General features: G+C 42.8%; 1 long non-coding RNA gene across 1 annotated transcript in view; it reads right to left on the reverse strand.

The window, feature by feature from the left end:
• Positions 1-695: 695 nt before the first annotated feature.
• Positions 696-18413, reverse strand: part of LOC122174247 (uncharacterized) — a 59863-nt gene continuing 42145 nt past the window's right edge. Inside the window, exon 5 of the long non-coding RNA XR_010588783.1 lies at positions 696-1414. This is a non-coding gene — a long non-coding RNA (uncharacterized LOC122174247). The remainder of the gene's footprint in view (positions 1415-18413) is intronic.

The following is an 18413-nucleotide window of genomic DNA, read 5'->3' on the forward strand; positions in this document are numbered from 1 at the left end:
TGGTGGGGCGATAGATGGAACCCATATCCCTATCTTGGCACCGGAGCACCAAGCCACCGAGTACATAAACCGCAAGGGGTACTTTTCAATGGTGCTGCAAGCACTTGTGGATCACAAGGGATGTTTCACCAACATCAACGCGGGCTGGGTTGGAAGGGTTCATGACGCTCGCGTCTTCAGGAACACTACTCTGTTTAAAGGGCTGCAGCAAGGGACTTACTTTCCGGACCAGAAAATAACCGTTGGGGATGTTGAAATGCCAATAGTTATTCTTGGGGACCCAGCCTACCCCTTAATGCCATGGCTCATGAAGCCATACACAGGCAGCCTGGACAGGAGTCAGGAGCTGTTTAACTACAGGCTAAGCAAGTGCAGAATGGTGGTAAAATGTGCATTTGGCCGTTTAAAAGGTCGCTGGCGTTCATTATTGACTCGCTCTGACCTCAGCCAAAGAAATCTCCCCATTGTTATTTCTGCTTGCTGCGTGCTCCACAATCTCTGTGAAAGTAAGGGGGAGACCTTTATGGCGGGGTGGGAGGCTGAGGCAAATCGCCTGGCTGCTGATTACGCACAGCCAGACACCAGGGCGATTAGAAGAGCACACCAGGAAGCGCTATGCATCAGAGAAGCTTTGAAAACCAGTTTCATGACTGGCCAGGCTACAGTGTGAAATATCTGTTTGTTTCTCCTTCATGAAAACCTGCCCCCTTTATTGACTCATTTTCTGTAAGGAACCCACCCTCCCCCTTCCCCCAGCTTTCTTTCAAACCAAATAAAGTCACTATCATTTAAAAATCATTTATTCTTTATTAATAGATTAGAAAAAGAGGGAGGGAACCCGGGTGGGATTTGGGAGGAGGATCGGTGGGAAGGAAAAGGCCACTAAAAAAAGGTTAAAAAAATGACAACCTTTCACTTGGGCTGTCCACTGGGGTGGAATGGGAAGGTGTACGGAGCCTCCCCCCCCCCCCCCGCGTTCTTACACGTCTGGGTGAGGAGGATATGGAACATGGGGAGGGGGGAGGGGGGTACAGGGGCTGTAGTGGCACTCTGTTTTCCTGCAGCCGTTCCTGAAGCTCCACCAGATGCCGAAGCATGTCTGTTTGCTCACGCAGCAGCCCCAGCGTTGCATCCTGCCTCCTCTGATCTTCCTGCCGCCACCTCTCATCTCGAGCGTCTCTCCTCTCCTCACGTTGGTCCCTCATGTCCTCACGTTGGTCCCTCCTGTCCTCACGTTCACTGGCTTCTTTCCTATACTTTGAAACCGTTTCCTTCCACTCATTCAGATGAGCTCTGTCACTGCGGCTGGATTCCATAATTTCTGAAAACATCTCGTCTCGCGTCTTCTTTTTACGACGCCTTATCTGTGATAGCCTTCGGGATGGAGGAGGGAGGCTTGAGGAATTTGCAGCTGCTGTAGGGAGGGGAAAAAAGAGAGAATTGTTTAAAAAGATACATTTTGCAGAACAATGCTTATACTCTTTCACGGTGACCAACACTATTCACATTACATAGCACATGTGATTTCTGTGCAAGGTCGCATTTTGCCTCTTAATGCTGAGTGCCTGTGGCTTTGCTGCTAGAGATCACAGGTCCGGGCAACAGAATTCGGCTTGCATGCGGCCATGGTAAGCCATTGTCTTACAGCTTCTGCGCCCTCCTTTCCCACATACCAAGCATAGCCTGTAGAGTGCTGCGGTTTTTCTGTTAACATTCAGCAGCAGCAGAAAACAAACTAACCACCCCACCCCACCCTCCCGCCATGAATTCTCTGGGATGATCGCTGTACCCCTCCCCCCACCGCGTGGCTGGTATCAGGGAAGATCCCTGCAGGAACCAAACTAACCACCACCCCCCCGCCGCCGCCCCCCTCCCGCCATAAATTCTCTGGGATGATCATGGTACCCCTCCCCCCACTGCGTGGCTGGTAACAGGGAAGATCCCTGCTAGCCAAACGCGAAAAGCTCAGGGCCAATTTCCCATCTGCGCTTGGCTAACTGCAGGGAAGGATTTCATGGGGGGAGGGATAGCTCAGTGGTTTGAGCATTGGTCTGCTAAACCCAGGGTTGTGAGTTCAATCCTTGAGGGGGCCATTTAGGGATCTGGGGCAAAATCAGTACTTGGTCCTGCTAGTGAAGGCAGGGGGCTGGACTCAATGACCTTTCAAGGTCCCTTCCAGTTCTAGGAGATGTGATATCTCCATATATTATTATTATTATTATTTATTATTATACTGGCTTGGGAGGGTTGGGAGGGTACTTCAGTCAGGGTGAGAAAAAGATCCTGGCTGTTGGGGAGAACGGAGTGCTGTGTGCTCTCTGCAAGCTCATCCTCCTCCTCCTCCCCCCCATCGGCAGAATCCTCAGGTGTAGCTGATGAGACTATCCCCGACCCGGAATCCACGATCACAGGTGGGGTAGTGGTGGCGGCCCCCCCTAGAATTGCATGCAGCTCGGCGTAGAAGCGGCATGTCCGCGGCTCTGACCCAGAGCGACCGTTTGCCTCCTTTGTTTTTTGATAGGCTTGTCTGAGCTCCTTGACTTTCACGCGGCACTGATCTGAGTCCCTATTGTGGCCTCTCTCCATCATGCCCTTGGAGATTTTTTCAAAAGTTTTGGCATTTCGTCTTTTAGAACGAAGTTCTGCAAGCACTGAATCCTCTCCCCATATAGCGATCAGATCCAGTACCTCCCTCACGGTCCATGCTGGTGCTCTTTTTCGATTATCGGCCTGCATGGTTACCTGTGCTGATGAGCTATCTGTGGTCACCTGTGCTCTCCACGCTGGGCAAACAGGAAATGAAATTCAAATGTTCGCGGGGCTTTTCCTGTCTACCTGGCCAGTGCATCCGAGTTTAGATTGCTGTCCAGAGCGGTCACAATGATGCACTGTGGGATAGCTCCCGGAGGCCAATACCATCGAATTGTGGCCACACTATCCCTAATTCGAAATGTTAAAATCGATTTTGGCGCTACTCCGCTCGTCGGGGTGGAGTACAGAAATCGATTTAAAGGGCCCTTTATATCGAAATAAATAGTGTCGTTGTGTGGACGGTTGCAGGGTAAATTCGAATTAAAGCTGATAAATCCGAATTAAAGTTGTAGTGTAGACCAGGCCACAGTCTGCTTTTCTGAAGTCCAGGGTCCATATTCTGCTGCTCTCCTTTCTTCCTTTTGTCTGGATCCTGAATTTGACTGGTTAAACTAATGGGGATTTTTATCCTGTTTTATTGCTTGCATCACATTAGAGAGCTTTTTTGACTGAACTAGAATGAAATATTAAGGTATTCTGTGACATATCTCATTGTACAAGTCTCTGTCATTTCATGACCCTTCTTGCTATATTCCTTAGAATTGTTTTTCAGACAAAAAGTCTGGATGAGAATTATGTACGGTTAAATTATGATACTCTAACTTGAGTCGTACTTTGCTACTCCATTGACTTTAATGGGCCTACTTGTAGTGTAAGGGACTACAATGTGAACCAGGGTATCACAATCTGATCCTTAATTAAAAGACAAATCTTGTAACAAAGGACAGATCATTTAAAATTTGAAATGAGGAAACCTCAGCAAAATAAGTAACAATATTTGTAATCTCAGTCTATATTAGGAAATTGAACTATTCTGAAAATTTTCATTTAAAAAAGTTTTGTCGAAAACTAGTTAAGTGCAAAAGTAGACCAATCTCTGCCCCATTCTGGTCCCTCCTTGTCAATCTGTGTGAGGGTGGGATGTAGCCGCTCTGGGGACCATGCTTCTGTCCCTTCTCCCTCCCCCCATGTTACTACCTTTAATGCAAGGGACAAAGCTAGAGGGACACTGTGTCCTCCTGCACTGCACACTATTGGGCTAGAATTAAAAGAAAAGAAAATGAGGCAAACATTTTATTTCATTGAATACAGTATACAAAGAAACTTTATTAATGTTTCAACTTAGTGCTCCTGTGTAAACTAAATTAATGTGGATTTTAAAAATGCAAAAATAAAGATGAATGAATCTCTTCCATGCTTAGCTACCAAATAAATATTTGCCCAAAATGATTCCTATTGCTTAATATATTTTACAAAAAATAAGATACTCAATTGTAAAAGTCAGGGATGGCTCCAGGCACCAGCCTGACAAGCAGGTGTTTGGGGCGGCCGCTCCGGAGAGGGGCGGCACGTCCAGCTATTCGGCGGCAATTCGGCGGACAGTCCCTCGCTCCGGCTTGGAGCGAAGGACCTTCCGCCGAATTGCTGCTGCAGATCGCGATCACGATCGCCGGTTTTTTTTTTTTTTGCTGCTTGGGGTGGCCAAAACCCTGGAGCCGGCCCTGGTAAGAGTTCTCTGAAAGAATATTTCATGGTTTGTTTTTTCTATAGTACTATTTTTCTGATTGGAAACATATTAAACTAGATCCTTTATTCCAATTCAACGTCATTTTCTTAATAAAAGGAAATGCTTTGAAATATCTTAAAAAGGGATGTATTATATTGGTTAAATCAGAGACCATTAATGAGCTTCCTGGCAAATCTTTGAGTATAGAACCAGGAGAAGGCAAGAGAGAAATAACTTATGTCATCTAAGGAACAGACACATTGTACATAGCCTGATAATTCTGTACTTTGTTACAGTATGGTTTACAAATAACTAATTGTATGTCCCCATATGAAATGCACATACAGGATCTCTCCAAAGGCTATGTTCTATTTGCTTATGAACATGGGTAGTCTAATTTTCTATTTTCATCTCTGAAGAGCCTATTTAAAATCACCGTTGGGAGTCCATATTTAATATTTTACAAGATAAGTGAACAGATAGTAAAACTCATATGTTTACAATAAAATATAGTCATATTTTTAAAAGTAGGCAAGAAATAATGAATAAAGCTCCAATCTTGTAACTTTTTGCATGTGCAGGGACTGCTATGCCCACATGGATACCATTGACTTTGGTGACTTCAAGCTTGTTTACTACCAGTACACTCCTTTTTTAACGCATAATCAACCTTTGAAAATAAGTTCCACCTAAAACTGCAACGTGTGACTTTTGTTTTACATTGTATGGACTCTGCCATGTTTATTTAACTTAGGTTTGGATAATGTCTCCTTTCTTCCTGTAGATATGCTGGTCTTCTGAATGAAAGTCCTTTAGACAGCATGGGAGTTCTGTGCTTAACATTAGCTGTGCGGCATAGTATCAGAAAAGATCAAATATACACAGTGCACTGGCTCTAGTCAGGGTCGGTCTTATGGTATATATGAATGAGATTTTCAAATTTGAACACAAATACCTTTTATGACCACAAAGCAACTGCCAAAGTTTTGGGGGCATATTGTATCCAGTTAATGTCCCAGTGCAGCTCAAATTGTCATAACATTTAAACAAAAGATCTCCATTTACTGTGTTTCTGTTTTAAGTAACAGAAACTCATATGCTGCTGTTAAATAAATCTAGTATATTACAAGCCATTTTAAGGGAGGTATTCAGCCAATAAAAAGAGGGGAGAGACAAGACACCTGAATATCATTTGCCCAGAAAAGCAAATTACACTTTGTACAAAGAAGATATGGCTGAAAAATAGTTGGGTAAGATGGAATTAATCCTGTTCATCTTTATACCTGACACTCATTTTTTGGATAGTTGTTCATTAATGAGGTCCAATTCACCTCTTGCTCATTCAGTTTTATATGGCTGCTCATTGACTTCAGTGGTGTTACTCTTGATTGACACCAGTGTGAGTGAAAGCAAAATCAGGCCCTTCAAGTGAATATGATGCTCAGGAGAGGTGCCAGACTGACAACACAGGACAATGAAGGACGCCAACAGCAGAAAATAAAAGGTTTAGACGGAGACCTTGTAAGGTTCCCTACACCCCCCCATCACTGTGTAATGATCCTGTTCTGGAGGGGACTACCTTTAAAGCATGACAGTAGTTTGTTCTCTGTCCATTTTGGGTATGTCCACACTGCAGTTAAAAACCTATGGCTGGCCCATGCCAGCTGACTTGGGCTTGCAGGGCTTAGGCTAAATGGCTGTTTAATTGCAATGTAGACATTTGGGCTTGGGCTGCAGTCCTGGCTCTAGGATCCTGTGAGAGGGGAGAGTTGCAGAGCTCAGGCTCCAGCCCAAGCCCAAACATCTACACTGCATTTAAACAGCCCCTTAGGCTGAGAGCCTTGCTAACTTGAGTCAGCTGGCATGGGCTGTGGGTGTCTAATTGCAGTTTGGACATACCCTTAATCTGTTGTGAATGGCAATAAAGGTGACAATTGGGACGTAGACATTTGGTCACTAAGAGTTTGTTTTCTGTGCCGGCAGGCCATTGACTTTCAGTAACTGCAAATTTAGGGAAGATCTGAACTAGTGTGTTAGAGGTAAAAGGCCTTTTATCCCATTATTGCCTCTTCCAAATCTATGCTTCTACAATTGTGAAAGATACTAATAGGTGTCCCTTTTCACAAGTACCTAAACCAGGCATGTTGCTGTTTGACAAGATGATCAAAGTAACAGGACACAGATAACTATTTCAACTATGAGACCTTTCCCACGAAGATCCGAAGCACTTTATGTTCCCTAACATTTGCCAGATCGTAAGTCATAACGAATAAGGTAACAAGGAAAATATTCGTAAGACTGAGAGAAGGGAATAGCTCATTATCAGTTTCACCTTTAATATGATTATATAGAAATATTGTTGAAACTTCATAGATTAGCCATTTTTAAAGATGAATTTGACTTGTTCTACAATGTTATGTTCTTTGTTGAAAGTGTAACAAAGGCACCTGGAATTATAGCATCTTTTGCGCAGTGGATGTCATATTACGTTTTTTAGTGATTACGTCAATTTAGTATTTCATGTATTATTAACAATTCCTCATTACATAAAATTATTACTAAACAGGCAATTAAGTGGATGTGAAAGATCCATATGTTGAAGTATTCATAACATTTCAATTATGGACTTCACATCAGATGTCTTCCAATATACATGAATGACAATAATGAACAACCTCTTTGCCAAAGCCACCCAGATGAGCTCAATTGGCTCTGTAGTATACATTATATTTACACTAAATCTTGAACACACCTTCATAAATGTATAGATATTAGGTTGGTGGCAGCCTTGTGAGTTATGTAGTCTACCTCCTTGCATTACGGCAAAGATAGATCCAATTATTTCCTAAGTATCCCCAGTGGCTGATTGCCAAATCTTGTCAGGAACATTTCCAATTATGACAATTTCTCAGTCCACTCACTCTGTGTCAACTTGTTCTTCCTTGGATATTTTTCTTTCCAGGTATAGTTTTTTTCCCTACTATTCGACTTAAGAATTCCTTGTTTTGGCTTAATGCCAATATTCTTGATCTTTTGTTGTTGATCACTTATATTTGTGCTTAATTCATTGGAGAAATTGTGCAAGAACAATCCATCTCTATTGAAAATCTAAGCCCTGTAATGCTGCCAAGATCAGCGAGACCATTGGTGATCAGCTAAGTAAGCATTGGTCATGCAAGTTAGAACAGCCCAGGCATGACTTTAACTTATATGCTGAACTCTTCCAAGATTTCAGACAATTCTGAAGGGAAAAAATGAAACTACCTTGTTTAGTCTAACTCCTCACCTCCTCTGCTTTTACTGCCCCCTTTGACCACTCAGCTCAGATATGTAGAAAAATTTCCAAAATGCAGGCCACATTTTAGGAAGGGAGGACACAGGGTATCTACATTGTTTTATGTTTTCATTCAAATTAAACAAGCATCTGGAATGTGTGGATGCTAAATAAGATAATTTAGTATTAAGAGTAAAATTGACACATTTCTGACAATATAAAAAGAGAAACTTTCTAGAAAATATAGGGAATATAATATAATGTGAGGAACCATAATACACTGTATCTTAAAAGATTAAATTCTTCACAGGCACAGTGTGTGCCTTGAGGCTGATATAACATGCCAGCCTCATTGCCGTGATAAAGTAAATCAACCCACAGATTGGATAAACCTTCTCTTGTACATACACTTTCACTTTTTTGTACAGTTCTGAATTTAATCCTGTTCTTTACTGCAGCTACCAATTTTTTTACAAGAGTGTTGCTTATGCTACTAAACTCTTTGATATATCATAGTTTTAGTTTGTAGAGAAGCAGTTCTACAGCTTTCAGCCTGCACAAGGGCTGCCAGCTATCTGCTCTCAGCAGCCATGGAGCTTATTTTCATCCAGGACCACAAATTAAAAATGTTTGGTGGCTATGGGAGAAACACATTGGGGTTTTCTTGGCTTCCTCCATCTCGTCTTTCTCTTTAACACGGAGGGCTTGTTTATACTTAAAATGCTGCAGCAGTGCTTCAGTGAAGATGCTACTTATGTCAATGGGTGGGGTTTTCCCATCGACATATGTAATCTACATCCAGGAGAGATAGTAGCTAGATCGGGGGAGAATTCTACTGTTGACCTAGCGCTATTTACACTGGGGGTTAGGTTGGTTTAACTGTGTCATTCAGGGGTGTGGATTTTTCACACCCCAAGCGATGTAGTTATACTGACCTATTTTCCTAGTGGAGACCAGGCCTGAGACAGATACTGATCTCTGTTACACCAGTGTAAATCCAGAATAGCTCCAGTAAAGTCAGGAATACAATGGAATCTATCAGAAAGTGATAAGCGTTCATCCTCTGAAAATCAGGCTCTGCAAGGTCTCTCGTGTGGGGTACCCAAAAATTAAAATGCCCCCAAATCACTAGCCACTTATGAAAATCTAGCCAATAATAATGTAATTGACTTTTTAAAAGTGATATATTAAAGTTATAAAAATAAGCAATATTGACTGAAAATTAATAACTTCCATTTGTGCCTTTGAAAATCTTCCCTCTATCTTTATGCAGAGTATGTCCAAAACTGGATGTTTCCAATGTGCTTTATAAAGTGCTGCAACAAAGCCTTGGATTTGTACATCCTTTTCACACAAACCAAGATCCCATTAGTCCTCCTTGCTAGTGCAACACCCTGAACTTAGAATTTAAGCATGGAGTCCATCAATATACAGGTCATTAGCCCTACAATTTGTATGACACTGTATGTGATGTAAGTGCAGCTTACTTTTTTATAGCAATGGTCTTCACTCCAGAAGCTCCTGGGGTTTGGGTAAACAATAGGAGTTTTTTTCACCACTAATTTTCACTGGAAGGAGTATTGGCAAGTAGTGTCTCTAACTTTACTGTTGCAGGAACTGATCCTCATTCCTCTCTCTGTGTGTCAGGGTATGGCTGCAGTTTCTTTAAATCTCTGCCAGGAAGCTGGCAGCAGGGTATTGAGGAAGGGCCTAGGCAAAAGCTTGACAGTATTGCTGGCTGAAAAAAGGAAGTAGTTTCATGAAATTTTTCAAATATGGGTGAGGTGTTCGATACATGGTAAAGTGAGATGGCCTTTGGACTTTCCTTGCTTGAGCATAACCGGACAGACAAGCTATGGAATCTGAGACTGTGACTTATGTCAATGTAGCCTGCAGAAGGTATGTGCCCCACAGTATATATACTCTGTACATACATTGTGACAGTGTAAGGCGAGGGATGGATGATACTGATGCCTGACAGAGCCAGAGCTAAGGCCCAGATCCACAAAGGTACTTAGGCATCTAAGTTCCAACTTTAGGCACCACTGCAATTCACAAACCTCCCGCTCAGCTTCTGACTAACTCTGTAGGTACCTAAATTTTCACTGCAAATGTTCCCTAGCCACCTATATTCCTGCCTCTGGGCATGTGTGCTGCTGTTAGCTCTAGGTGTCTGGACTCCTATCTCCTGCCTAAACCCAATGCAATGCATAAATCAGGGGAAGATAGGTGCTCTTCTAGGTATCTCACCTGTGGGACCCATTCCAGCAGGCGAGCTCAGAGGGCGCCTACTAGATCAGATCCCATTCAAAATTTGGCTGCTGCCCACCTTATAGCTTTTAGCCCAGAGGTTAGAGTACCCACCTGGGATGTGATAGACCAGGTTCAATTTCCCCCTCTGCCTGAGGGGGATAAAAGATTTGAAGAGGGGTCTCTCACTTCTCAGGTTAGTGTTCTACCCAGTGACCTATGGGAAATTTTTTATGTGGGGCTTCCTCAGTCTCTCCTATTGAAGCCATTCCACTTTAGATAAATAATTAATGCACCATTAGAGCAGTGGGACTGGACCTTGGGCCTCCCAACTCTCAGGTGAGTGCTCTAACCACCAGGGCAGAGTCATTCTCACTCGCGCTCTCTCTTTCTCTGACATAATGACTCTAAGTATTTATAAGTGGTGGAACAGCTTAAGCAGGAGATTGAGGGAGCTCCAAATCAGCATTCTCCTGAGAGGTAGGAGGCCCCTGTCCAAATCCTTTCTCCCAGGGATTGAAACTGTGTCTTCCACATCCCAGGTGAGTTCTCTAACCACTGGGCTAAAAGTTTTAAGGTGGGCTGTGGTGCCACCACCATCTCCTCCTCCAGCCATTTTGCATGGAGTGCAACTAACTACTTCTCACTAAAAACAACTTACGTGCCTACGCCATCTGACTCCAGGAGAGGGTTCCTGGTTGTGGATCGCCAGCAGAGATAGTCATCTCCCTGTAGCCCGGATTTGGGCACCTATCTCTATGAGAGGGGCGGGGTTTAGGACACTCCCCTCTCATCAGTACCTCCCATTGGCTATCTTAGCTGGCTCCCACCTAGCATATGCTGGCTTTTGGACCCTGTTCTTAGGTGCCTCTCTCTTCCCAGTCATTTTATAGGATGCCTACGCACCTAACTCACGCTTTGTGGATCGCATTATTGTTCCAGTGATTTTCTAGGCACCTAAGAGTTAGGTGTTGTGACGCTCAGCATTGCAGTTCCTAAATTACCTTGTGGATTTTGACCTAAATGTTGGCAACTGGTCCCTATGAGAGGGGTAGGTGACTATATGTAGTAATTTTGTTTTTCTTTTTAGCTTATTTTTTATGGAACAGGTATGACTCTGGTGGAAAAAAGCTATGGAGTAGTGAATTGGAGATGCATTGATGGCAAAATAAAATATGCTTGTGTCACATTATTGACTTGAACTGGGACCATATAGAACATGGGGGGAGGGATAGCTCAGTGGTTTGAGCATTGGCCTGCTAAACCCAGGGTTGTGAGTTCAATCCTTGAGGGGGCCACTTAGGGAACTGGGGTAAAAATCTGTCTGGGGATTGGTCCTGCTTTGAGCAGGGGGTTGGACTAGATGACCTCCTGAGGTCCCTTCCAACCCCTGATATTCTATGGTTGCAACCAAGGTCCTATAGTGGCATCAAATCTTGTATAAAGGGGGTCAAATGAGGTGTCTAAGACAAGGTTATGGTTTGCTGGTTATAATTATGTTGTCTATATGTGTGTATCAATTTTGTAGTTGAAATTATGAATATTGGCTCTATACTGTCTGTATTTAAAACTTATGCTATGCTTTTGGGTGACATCCCAGGCAAGTTGGTGTTAGCTCTGCCTAGCCTGCTTGATGGCCCAATAAAGACCATCAGCTATACAACTGACCCATTGAGAGAAAGCAGATATGCCTTGTAACTCAGCAAAGTATGCAGGGACTTGCCCATGTGACTGCAGACTTCATTTTGCTGTAATTTTCCACAGTAAGAACAAAGAGGTGTTCTTATACCTGAAAAAGGCTATAAAAGGCTGATGCCTCGTCTCCATTTTGTCTTCAATCCTTTTTCATACCTCTGGAGGAACTTTGCTACAAACTGAAGCTCTGAACAAAGGACTGATGACCCATCCCAGCTGGGGATGTATTCCAGAAAGTTGATTTAAACCTGCAGTTTCTAAGGCTAGGTCTACACTACCCGCCTGAATCGGCGGGTAGAAATCGATCTCTCGGGGATCGAATTATCGCGTCTCGTCGGGACGCGACAATCGATCCCCGAATCGACGCACTTACTCCACCAGCGGAGGTAGGAGTAAGCGCCATTGACGGGGAGCTGCGGAGGTCGATTTTGCCGCCGTCCTCACAGCGGGGTAAGTCGGCTCCGATATGTCAAATTCAGCTACGCTATTCGCGTAGCTGAATTTGCGTATCTTAAGCCCCCCGTAGTGAAGACCTGCCCTATCACGGCTACAAGCCTGAACCAAGAACTTTGCCATTACTGTATGTAATTGATTCCATTTAACCAATCCTAGCTCTCATCTAGATCTTTTTCCTTTTATGAATAAACCTTTAGGTTTTAGATTCTAAAGGATTGGCAACAGCATGATTTGTGGGTAAGGTCTGATCAAATATACCTGTCTCTCTATTCATAGACCATGAGCTCCTCAGAGCAGGAGCCGTCCCTCACTGAATATTTGGAAAGTAATTAACATCTTGAACGCTACAATAAAAAATTTAAATACTGTAAGACATGGTACCATTACTCATATAGTCTGTTATTGTGCTTTTTACATTGTTGTCACCCTTTAGGGAAAGCTTCAAGTCGTTTAAAATCAGCTAGCTGCAAAAAGAAGGCTGCAATTTCCATTGGAGTATTCCTCCTTTTCAAAATTGGGACTAGTTCTTTTTTAAATTAACTTCTCGCCTTTATAGATTTATTTATCATTGACTCTATAATTATATAATTAAAGCTAATATAAGTAATTTAAACATTTAATTTATTTAATGGCATTGAAGAGCATGTTTAAGGTTAAAGGAGACTTGAGGTCCTGGAGTCTAGCTGAAGTCATGATTCATGAGTGAATTTTTAGCTTGTAGTGAGAGTTAGTGGGATGTCATTGTAGGACTAATGCTCAAAGGTTTCAAAGAGATAGCACTTGGTTAACATCTTCGGTGAAAAGCACATGAAAATTCTGGGAGTATGACTCCTAGGCATATTAAAGCAGCGGAGTTTAAAATAATTTTCATTTTCAAGACAAAATCCTGCATAGGTCTTTCAATGTAACTAAAGCGTTAATAAACACTGATGTTTTCACTTGTAGAAGATACCAATATTTCAGCTGACTAGACTTAATTTTTTAACTTTGTAAAAGGCCCCCTTAGCTGAAACCCAGATAATTTTAGGCCTGTGATTCCTGCGAGGATGCCAACATTGAAGTGTTAATTACATCCTTTTTGATAAAGAAAAAAATGAGTCTGTGACCTGGGGCAGCCCACACTGACAATGCCAAGGTCAGGGCAGACTGCAAAAGGGAGAGCAGATTCTCCTAAAACTGGCGGTTAACACTCACCAACCAGTCACAAATTGTGCTTTTGATCCTCCTCACTGGTTAGCAAGAAGTTGAAAAAAGAAATCACACAGCCCCCTTATTGCATTCCAGTTCTCTGGCTCCCAATCAGCACATAGGTCTAGTAAGGTGAGAGGTTATTTAAAAAGTCTGCTCACTATATAAAGTGTTCCTCTGAACACCTAAGGGCCAACCACATTACTAGGTCAATATTAGTTTGAATCTTAGCCAAAATACCATCCTGCCAGCCAATCCTTTAGTATCTAAAACTAAAGGTTTATTTTAAAAGAAAAGGAAAGAATAAGAAGAGAGTGGTTAAATGGTAAAGCAATCAGATACATAGATAAGACTTCAGAATCCACATATCAGATTCTTAGCAGCATTGGTGAGTTTACTGGCTTGAAAGGCCCTCTGGAACACATCCAAAGCTTAGATGGGTCTGTCAGTCCTTTGTTCAGTGCTTCAGTTTGTAGAGAAATTGCTCCAGAGGTCAGAAGCAGGACTGAAGACAAAATGGAGAAGAGGCAGCTGCCCTTTTATATCCTTTGCCATGTGGCTTGTACTTCCTTTGTCCCAAACACAAACTTACAGCACATGGGAGACCCCTGTCCACCAGCATGTCCCTACATGTCCTGCTGACTCACAGGTGAAGCCACTGGCTTCTCTCAATGGGTTCATTGTATACAGGGCCAGCCCACAATATTTTGGCACCTGAGGCGGGGAGCTCAAATGACGCCCCCATTCCCCCTCGCTTGGGCCAAAACTTAGAAAGGTCTCAATTCTGCCTTCTTCCTGTTCGACTCCTCTCATGGTACTGCTCTGCCATCTGTCCCAATAAAGGAGAACTAACAACTTAAAATGCCTTGTTCAAAAATTTTAAGTAATACTTAATTTTCAAATGCCTGAACAGCAAATATAACTTTTCTTGTCTGCATAGTAAACATTGGCATTTTTATTGTTTGAATAATCAAAGTGGTGCTTTCCATGCCTTTTGGTTGCAAAGATTTGAACTGCTTCCTGAAGGTCCACAGTCTGGGCCAGCTCATGCTCTATTAAGATGGTTGCAAGGCCAACCAGCCTCTCCTGTGTCATTGTGGAGCATAGATGTGTTTTTATTAACTTCAGCTTGGAGAAGCTGCGTTCTCCACTGGCAACTGTTACCGGAAGCGTTAGAAGTATGCGCAGAGCAACAAAAGCATTTGGAAAGAGGTGGTCATCTTATTTGTGCACATATATTCCAGAACAGCCTTTGGAGTTGATCCAGCTGAAATGTATCTTGAAAGGGCTTTCAGTTCATCACTTAAATCACTCGCATCAATATCGTGCATGTCATCATGTGTCAACACTGTCTGTAGTGCCCTGCTCTGCTGGTGTAGGTCTTCTTCAGGTATAGTGAGGAGTTTTGGAAGATCATACAACATCCCAAATATACTGTGTTCCTTGAGCTGCATGAAACGTTCTTCAAGTGACTGTATTGAACAATCTAGCACCTGGTTAAAGAATTCAATTTTGAATTGTTGTTTGGGGTCTCTTATGGGATTATTCCATGCCTTGTAATCAAAATGTCGTCTTCTTCTTTGGTGACTCTTTTATTCTTGAATGGGAGGGAAAATAGCTTCAGTGTGAAGTTCCTCTGCCAGCTTCTGTGCACTCTTCAGAAAGTTTTGAAATCCCTCATCTGACCTTTGCTTTGTCCAGTTTCATAGATTCAAGGACTGGAAGGGACCTCGAGAGGTCATCGAGTCCAGTCCCCTGCCCGCATGGCAGGACCAAATACTGTCTAGACCATCCCTGATAGACATTTATCTAACCTACTCTTAAATATCTCCAGAGATGGAGATTCCACAACCTCCCTAGGCAATTTATTCCAGTGTTTAACCACCCTGACAGTTAGGAACTTTTTCTAATGTCCAACCTAGACCTCCCTTGCTGCAGTTTAAGCCGATTGCTTCTTGTTCTATCCTTAGAGGCTAAGGTGAACAAGTTTTCTCCCTCCTCCTTATGACACCCTTTTAGATACCTGAAACTGCTATCATGTCTCCTCTCAGTCTTCTCTTTTCCAAACTAAACAAACCCAATTCTTTCAGCCTTCCTTCATAGGTCATGTTCTCAAAACCTTTAATCATTCTTGTTGCTCTTCTCTTGTTGCTCTTCTCTGGACCCTTTCCAATTTCTCCACATCTTTCCTGAAATGCGGTGTCCAGAACTGGACACAATACTCCAGCTGAGGCCTAACCAGAGCAGAGTAGAGCGGAAGAATGACTTCTCATGTCTTGCTCACAACACACCTGTTAATACATCCCAGAATCATGTTTGCTTTTTTTGCAACAGTTGTTCCATTGCTCCAGATATATCAAGGTCAACACCTTGGAATCTCTTGCTTACATTTATTTCAATCAGTATGTCATGCCACAACACTAAGCCACACATAAATTTGAAGTTATGTATGTTTCTGATTATTCCATTTCCCCCTGCCACTGTTCTCCCACAAACGGTTCCTGTCATAGCATTATCATCCATAATGGCAACTATGGCATCATCTATCTTCCCAATTTGGTGTTTGATAGGCTTTATCGCCTCCACTCGACTTTCCCATCGTGTGGCACTCAGTGGTTTCAGTTTCAGAGGGGATGTTCCCAGATGTTGCTTCAAAATTTACCATTGATGAGTTGATGCAGAGAAAAATACATAGATGCTTTGAATTACATTAAAAAATTCAGCAGCCTCACTAGAAGCTGATGCTGCATCACTGACCACCAAGTTCAATGAATGAGAACGGCATGGGACAAAAAAAGCTCAAGGGTTTAACTCTCGGATCTGTGTCTGCACTCCTCTGTTCTTTCCTCTCATGTTGGCACCACTATCATAGCCCTGATCTCTCATGTCAGCTATCGCAATTCCCGTATCTTCCAGCTTTTTAAGAAGCACATTTGTCATACCAGCTCCTGTAGTATCATCAATGTCAATAAATTCTAGAAAATGCTCTAGACAGTCACCAGTGCAGGGACATTTTCACTAGGTTCTGTTGTTGTTACAAAACGCACCATTAAAGTAATTTGTTCTGTATGGCTGCTGTCAGGTGTGCAGTCCAGAGTAACATAGTAATATCCTGCTGACTTCAGATCTGCCACAATCTTCTGTTTGACTTTTGTTGCCAGTAACTGTATGATCTCATTTTGAATTGTTTTTCCAAGGTAGTGGTGTGTGTACATTTATTGGGTGGTGACTCTTCTTAGATGCTCCTTTAGTACAGCATCAAACTCAGCCATCAGCTCCACAATTTTAAGGAAGTTTCCATTGTTTGGCATATGCAGCTGATCTGAAGTGCCACACAATGCTAGGTTTTGGGTAGCAAGCATTCTCACAATGGCAATGAGCCTTTTCAGAACATTTTGCCAGTAAAGAGACTCTGATGCAATCTTCTCTTGATGCTGATCATCTATGGTGGTCTTTAACCTTAGTCTCATCTCAAGCTCTTTCCACCTATGGAATGCTCTCTGGTGATTTGCTGCCTTCTCATGGCATGCCAGATTTCTAGCCAGATTTTTCCAGTCCTTTGTTCCTGTAGAACCAAATGTGGCTGGAACATTAGACTGGAAGAGTTTGCAACAAAAACAGTATGCAGCATTCTGGGTTTTTGAGTACATAAACCATGGCCTCTCCACTTTGTCACCATTGGGGATTTCACACCAGTAACGTGTTGGATGGAAACTTCTATTTTCATTGTCTTTGGGGAACATGAAGTTTTTCACTTGCTGTGGCCTATGCAGTACAAGGAAGTCCCTCAGGCTAATGCTCAAGAGGGTCCACAGTCCTGAATCATCTAGACTTAAGGAACTAAACTCAGTAGCAGCTGTTTCTTGCGCCTCCACCACACTCTTCTCTGATCTACACTTTTCTTCAGGAATGTGCATGGTTACATCCATTTGAGATGGAGATATGGATGCGGCAGTAGCTGCCAGGTCACCTGCACTCTGACTAATTGGAAGATCAGGCATCTCCTCACCACTCACATCCTCACTGGGGCTGGAAGGCTCACCATGAACATTTGTATCTGTGTATCTCAGGAGAGCTCCTTCCTGCTTAGATAGAAAAGCTTCTTTTGCTTTCTTTCTTTTTCTGAATGCTGCCCCAGGGGGCGTTTTCTTCTTTCAATCATGACTGCTGTTCTGTGCCAGCTATAGTGGCTCTCAACACTCAGTTGAAGGGGACAAATAAGCAGGCTGGTAGCAAGGCCTGAGTGAGGGAAGATATCAGCGTCTTAAGGGCCTAACTAGCTCCTATACTTCAGTTGACTGCCTGTTCTCCTCAAGTGGGTTCAGGGAAGCAGCAGGAAACAGGAAGCTCCCTGAGAAGCTGGTGTTAATCAGTCCAGGCTCCTGAGGGTGCTAGAGAGGTACATAGGAGGCTCCTCCTCCTCTCTCTCCCTGCAGCTCCTGCTGCTTTCTGTTATTCCCTCTCATCTTTTCTCCTGCCTGCGTGTTATGTCTCTTGTGCCCTCCTTCCTCCAGCACAGCACTCCACCATCTCTATGCATCTAGAGCAGAGAGAATACATATCCACCAGCAGCAGATGCAATTTTCTACACTCTGGGTCCTACTGGCGCCCCCCCCCCCACAGTCTGGTACCTGAGGCGGCCGCCTCAGTTCGCCTCATGGTAAGGCCAGCCCTGATTGTATACCTGATTGGCCATTGAACCAGCTAGATAGTGCTGATGCTAATCTGTCTAGGTATGTCACCCAGAAACACAGCACAGGTTTGAGATACAGATATATCACACATATTCATAATGCACGATACAAAGATTATGCAAACATATAAACAAGATTATCATAGTTGGCAAATCATAACTTTTCCACTGATACCTTACTTAGCATATCTTGTAAGATTCATTGCAATTTTGAAATATTGCTAGCAATAACATTATAAATGGTCACTCATATTCCATACAGGATCACAAAGTCCTAAGTTCCTTATTCTGCAATAATAAAAAGTAATGTATTTTAAATTCCACTATTCCAGTATGTCTAGGAGTCATAGCCATAATCAAAGATATACAGCTTGTTGGGAAACTGACATTTCACTTTAAGTAGCAATTATGAAGAAAAACTAAAAGCACAAAGGAAAACATTTACTTATAACTTTAGCACCACAGCAGGTAGGCATTTGCTAACAAATCTGAAGTGTATTAACTATAAAAAGATGAGTGACAAACAAAATAAACCCCAA

The sequence above is a fragment of the Chrysemys picta genome, chromosome 6 (genome assembly GCF_011386835.1).
Source record: "Chrysemys picta bellii isolate R12L10 chromosome 6, ASM1138683v2, whole genome shotgun sequence".
Classification (NCBI taxonomy): Eukaryota; Metazoa; Chordata; order Testudines; family Emydidae; genus Chrysemys; species Chrysemys picta.